Source organism: Eurosta solidaginis, chromosome 4 (assembly GCF_040869045.1).
Source record: "Eurosta solidaginis isolate ZX-2024a chromosome 4, ASM4086904v1, whole genome shotgun sequence".
NCBI lineage: Eukaryota > Metazoa > Arthropoda > Insecta > Diptera > Tephritidae > Eurosta > Eurosta solidaginis.
The window spans coordinates 70930107-70936585 of record NC_090322.1 but is presented as its reverse complement, the minus strand read 5'-3'; the positions used below and the strand labels follow the sequence as shown (position 1 = coordinate 70936585).

General features: G+C 40.6%; 1 long non-coding RNA gene across 1 annotated transcript; it reads left to right on the top strand.

The window, feature by feature from the left end:
- Positions 1-1920: 1920 nt before the first annotated feature.
- Positions 1921-5219, top strand: LOC137247991 (uncharacterized). The gene is made up of 3 exons (XR_010951982.1): positions 1921-2327; positions 2396-4540; positions 4604-5219. It is a non-coding gene; the product is annotated as an uncharacterized lncRNA (long non-coding RNA).
- Positions 5220-6479: the final 1260 nt, after the last annotated feature.

The following is a 6479-nucleotide window of genomic DNA, read 5'->3' as shown; positions in this document are numbered from 1 at the left end:
CCCGCTGGGTTACACATTGGGCATTTAGGAGTGATGACATCCTGTTTGCCACATTTTTAACAAAAAATGCGTCGCTGAAGCGACATAAATTCGGTGAAAAAGTGGCCGTCAGCGCCACAATTCCAGCATGAAACGTTTCTACGAACGCCCGACTGCTTATTTGAAGACTGATCACGTATTTCCTCCACGGTGACTTGACCCTCATCACCGGGAGTAAAACGATCATCATCTTCAGATTGGTAAACTTCATTCACATATTGTGTGCGTGGCGTAAAACTATTCAACGGCGAGCGGTCCCGGCGCGGAAAGCATCGCTCGAGCTCCTTGCATTCCATTCTTAATTGGTCTAGAGAATATGCCGAAATAGGGTAGACCATTTTAGCTAACGATTCACGCAAGTTCCCTTTTACCAATCGTACTATCTCGTATTCGGGTATCGGATTTTTGAGTCGCGAACGTAAAATACCAACTGCGTGGAAATACTCATCTATATTTTCCCCTGGTCTTTGCTTCCTCTCCGTCAGTTCTCTCAAAATTTCGAAATGCTCCGTTTGGAGTGCCTTTTTAGTGCCCTATAGGTGCATTTACATTTTGCAAGGTTCAAATTTACATGAAATTTACTAAATACAGGAACAAAATATACATATAAAACACCTAAACTAGACTATTATTATTATCCATGCAAACGCCTTCCTCCTTTTACTTCCGCTCCTCGTCGATCTCGAGTTGTTGTTGTTAAAGGTATATATTGCATGCAGTCTCGACTGCCGGAACCAGATAACATATGGGGGTATTTTTTTTCAAATATAGGTGATTGGTATAGGTGACCAGTTTAAATGCGTACATGAAAAGTATAAATGTCCGGTAAAATGTAATAAGTAATTTCCCTGGCGCTGTTGGAGCTTTCGTCATCCGCGGTGACCAGATGGCATTCCCACTAGAGGAATAGAAAAATACCATTCAGCTCGACTTAAATGGGCTAATGAGGTATTTCACGCCAATTTTGGCGTTCACGCGTTTTTATTAGGGTGTTTCTGATACCACCAAAGTAGCAAAATTTATAGCGCCAAAACAAAACTCTAACAAAAAAAAATACGTGCTCAATATTATGAGAATTACTTTTATTGAAAATATGTTTAGCTTTTAACTAGGGATATGAACCCAGAAAGACAAACAAAAAATGCGGTTAAGTTTTTCCGACCAACTTAAAATGTATCAAGAAAATTTTTGCAACACAAAAAAAAAGGATACTTATTTCAAAAAAAAAAAGAAGATAATTAAACTTTAAAAAGGGGGGATTAAAACCCGGAAATTGTATGACCGAAGTCGACAATGGGGTTGCGTGAACTCCAAAATGGCGCAAAAGAAAGGGGATTAACAAAAAAAACCTTTACAAAATTTTTTTTTTCAATCTGGCACATACCCTCATAAAATTTATTCCACATCCATATGCAGCAGTTGGGTTAATTAGTTTACCGACGGACCCGATATGTGTTTTTACGGACACAAGCCTTATAAAACAAACTTTTATAAAACAATTGTAAACTTAAAAAATTCGATTTCTCACTCCGCGCACAGGGAACTACTTTTAAAATCAAAATTTTAGATATTTATTTTACACCACAACGAACAGCCACAAGGGAATTGGTGCAATATACTTTTGGACTGATCTCCTTTCTACAGTCACACCCCCTTGTATAGATACCCCTCCAGCAGATACACCGTTTTCTTGTGCCGTTTACCTATTGTCATCCTTAATCTCAACGCAACCATAATAACCTATATCCATCCCTTTCCTGTACTCACCACGCTCGGAGCTACCCTATGGATACCATCTGGCAACCCTTGGAATAGAGCTTTTTTTTTTAATTTCCCATTGTTGGGAATTTTGATGGTTTTCTTTATTTTAACGTTTCTATTTGTTTATGTTTTTATGCGTGCGCTTATTTATTCGAGAGATTAACTGTAATGTTTTATACAAATATTTCAGCAGTGATTTAGTGCCAGTAAGCAAAAAAAAACAGAAACGAGGTTTTGTGCTTCCATCAGCAAATTGCTATCTGCCTCAGGACTGGCTGTGGAAAAGCCAGCTTCGTGCTTTTGGCAGCCAGGCGTAGGCGCCCCAAAATATTGGCCAAGACTTAAGGTCTAGGGCTACTGGCGTCTAAAAATTTCGGTGAGGGTGTCAAAAGACGTGCTTTGGGCCCAGGATCACGATTCCGAGAGCCGAATTCAAAAATTTTGTATCCGCCAAGAGATATTTGCAAAGAAATATGTTCATGCGGCTGCTGTAATTTCGATGGTTTAAATACCCACCAAAAAAAATTGTGCACTCATATAAGTGATATACCCTTTTAGACCCACATTAATTAAAGTTTCTTTTTTTATCTTACAGTGCGGACCTTATATACTCCGGCTTTGATCCCTTTACTCCCCACTTCCGCATTCGAGCGGGACAAGATGCGCTTTCGACCCAACGCGGGGACCACCCACACCCTGACAAACTTCAGAAGTAATTAATGATGATAAGGAAAACGCTATAGTAGGAAGAAGGAAGTTGCTATCAGCAATGAATTAAACGGGGATAACGACGATAGTGTGCAGTTGTTCTTGTAGCAGTGCTTCACCCCATCCAATAGGCGCTACCGATAACAATTTTTCTTGAACTTGCAGTTTTAATAGGGGTGGACCAGAGTGAGAGGGAAGGATGGCTCGCAATCTCCGCTGGGAAGAATGTCCTGGCAGCATTCATATGCGCCTTAAAAAGAGGATTCGTAGAAGTAGCGTCAAACTACAAGATTAGCCGTAGAGACGGAAATCGTGGAAGTGCTGCGAGTCTTAAAAATAACCATAAGATGCTACTAGCAGGGGAGGTAGAAACGGACCTCCTGAACCTGAAATCAGCGGCGAAAGTTTATTGCGCGTGCGCAGTGGCGGAAAATTTGGAGAGAAACAAACAGCTCGCTGGCGCTGCCAGTATTACAGATAAATCTCCAACACAGTAAAGTGGCGTCGAGCGTGCTCGTTTTATCTTTTGATGAGGGTTTGTTTGATTTGGCGCTGGTACAGGAGCTATGGCTCCTATTCCGGATGCAGAGTGCGTGAATGCAGTCCTGGTAAGGAAACAACTATACTCGTGTATGCCATCTGACTTCAGCCCTGAAGACTAAGAGGTGGTTTTAACAGAGGGGAAGAAAGAACCGTCCCTTATCCTAGCATCCTGCTACATGGCCCATAAAGCTGAAGAGCACCACCAGAAGAATGATGAGCTGTACGAGCTTTACACAAACATCAACATAGTCAGCCGAATTAAAACACAGCGGCTACGATGCGAACGAAAGATGATGCTCCGGCTATCTTTTTGAAAAAAGCTAAAACGGTAACACCGCTGCTGTGGTCAATGATCAGGAACAATATCATGAAGTTGTGGATGAGTATCTGGGCGGCTTGTAATACGCGGGATTGGTGGTATACGGTCCCAAGACCCAACATTTATCTAGGTAAACCAAGCGTTTATTCAACAAATCAGAGCTTATAGATTTTCTTCGTGGCAAAAAAAAAACATTTGGCTTATCTGAACTTTATTCAATAAAGACTTCACATTGATCGAATGTGTCCATAGTGTTACCAGAATTTGTTTGACGGCCAAACCTAAGAACCCCAAATAGGTACCAGGACTTATGTTATAGAATAATTTGGTCCTCTTGCCAAATACTACACCATTTAAAGTTGGATTTTAGAAAGGGTTAAGTGGATTTTAGAAAGCGTCAGTTGGATTTTGGAAAACTTAAATTGGATTTTAGAAAACTGGAAATTCTTCCGTTGGACTTTACAAAGCGTAAATTGGATTTTAGAAAACGTAAACTGGATTTTAGAAAGCGTCAATTGTATTCTAGAATAGTCAGGTGGAATTTAGAAAGCTTCAATTGGATTTTAGAATAGTCAATTGGAAATTAGAAAGCGTCAAAACTGTAAACTGGATTTTAGAAAGCATCAATTGTATTTTAGAACAGTCAATTGGAAATTAGAAAGCGTAAATTGGATTTTAGATAATTTTCACTTTACATTATGAATCACTTTTCTATGAGCGGTATTTGTAAATGCAAAATTTTTTTATATGTAAAATAATTATTTTCAAGCGAAGATTGTATCGGTCTGTGCTAAATTCATACAGTTTGTCATGGCGGAACGATACAAGGTGGCAGCATGGAACAGCTGATTATAAACTTTTTTTATTTGATTTGATACATCAACTTCCGGCGCATTACGATTTTTTATTTTACGACATTTGTCCATCGAATTTACAAAAACAAAGTACATGGAATTTTTATTTATGTTTGTAGGTATGTCACCATGCTGCCACCTTGTATCGTTCCGCCATGCATTTTGTTATCAAATTAAAAAAAAAAAAAATGAAGAAATGCAAATGAAAGTAGACTGTGGCATTTGTTTAAGCTGTATGCGTCGCGGCAAAGAGGTCAGTACAGTTTCGCCGTGTGGGCATTTCTTTCACACAACCTGTGTCGCAGAGATATAACGGGTAACTGTATAATTTTTATAATTTGCACAGCTTTCTTTATATTGACTCTGTGTACCTTCTCAGGAATGAATGCGCGCAGTAGAAAAGTGCACATGAGAACCTCATCGCATGAGCGGGAGAGGATTGTTAACGTAGATGCAAGGGCGAAAATTGGGTGGCTCTGGCTCAGACTTTGGGTGTCGCGTACAAAACGGCATGGTCATGGGTGAACGCCGGTGAAAAGATATTCAAACCAAGAGGCGGAAATAGGCCGAAATTGCTCACGAATAATCAGGTTGACGTTATGTTGTGGCTGTATGTCAAGTAAATTGCCTACACGAGTTCAACTGACGAAGGCATTGCATTGGCGCCTATGCCTTTTCCCTTTTCTTTTCGTTGGCCGCGTTGAACAAAGAGGACAATCAGCACAAGTATTTTAGCAACGACGCTTACAATCAATCAGAATTACAATTAATTAATCGTAGCATTATAATATAAGTTAACCATTTCCTTTGTATAAAATACACCTGAATTAAATGAATTTTACCAGTTAATACAGCTTAAAATACGTGTTATTTTCCCACCCGTCAACACTAAAGGGCGGTCAAAGGTCGGCAGTCGTGCTGTGCAGTAGGTTCCTGCAGCCAGAGGGCCAAACGTCCACTTAATAGGAGCAATCGCAGTATCAGGGGTTGTGACTGTCGACAGACAACGAGGATCTTTTAATTCATCTGCCTGCGCTTTATGGGCAAGCAATATGTTGGATTTGCGGGAGCAACAGGGAAACAGCTTTAGCGACTTGTTCCCCAGCGGGTTAGGGGGTCAGAATATACCCGCTGTAGGTATGCCTATCGTAAAAGGCGACTAAAATACCAGATTCATGGGGCTGTGTAGCGCAAGCCTTCAGGTTGTCAGCGCAACATACAGCTTCTCCAAACCCAATTATCAACCTCACCTATCCGCGGCGAATTCTGTTTCACTAACAGAGGAGGCTCTGGCGACCCCAAGCTCCTCATGGAACTTTGGGTGGGGAGGGAGGGATGGCCTGAAGGTTTAATGTGGCCATATAAATCGTCCCCGAGATGGTCGGGCTAGCACCCTAATGGTGCTGTGTTACCGGAGGGTACGGGATCTGTATCCGGCAAAGACCATCACATCGATAACACTCCCCAAAGCCTTAGGGGAGCAACCTTATCGCTACAACAACAACAACTTGGTCGTTGTATGCGACAACGCGCCATGTCATGCAAGCATAGGAGCTGTCATAGAGGAGCATACGGGTGGAAGGTGCAAACTTCTACGGCTGGGACAATATAGCCCTATGCTAAACCCAATAGAAACTAGGCAAAAGTGAAGAGCTACGTGAAAAGCCCAATGGAAGTTCCCATTACAGTAGGCTCCGGGGTATGCGAGCAAAGGTTACAATACGTGGAAACGCCTTTAGCGCCACTAAGGGCACGATAACTGGGAGAGATTGCGCCAGGGCAGTGCAGCACAGCTCCATTTTCTACGCGGCTGCAATGGCAAGAGAAGACATGCCGGTTGGTGAATGAACTTTTATTTTTCTTTGTTACATGAGCTGTTTGTATGCTTTTTCTTATAACTCTTACTTACTTAAAATATTCGTATTAACCGCCTGTTATAACTCGTTCTTATACTTATTTAACCTATTCATATTCACATTTTAAATGTATGTAAATATACATACATATTTATACTGCTATTCCTTCTTCATTATCATCTTGTTGCTATTATATGCATACGTAGCGTGTGAATTAATAAAAGTTTACTACTTCCAAAGTACTATTGACGTTTTCTAAAATCCAATTTACACTTTCTGAAATCCAATTTACGTTTTCTAAAATCCAATTGACGTTTTCTAAATTCCAATTGACTATTCTAAAGTACAATTGACGCTTTTTAAAATCCAGTTTACGTTTTCTAAAATCCAATTGACGCT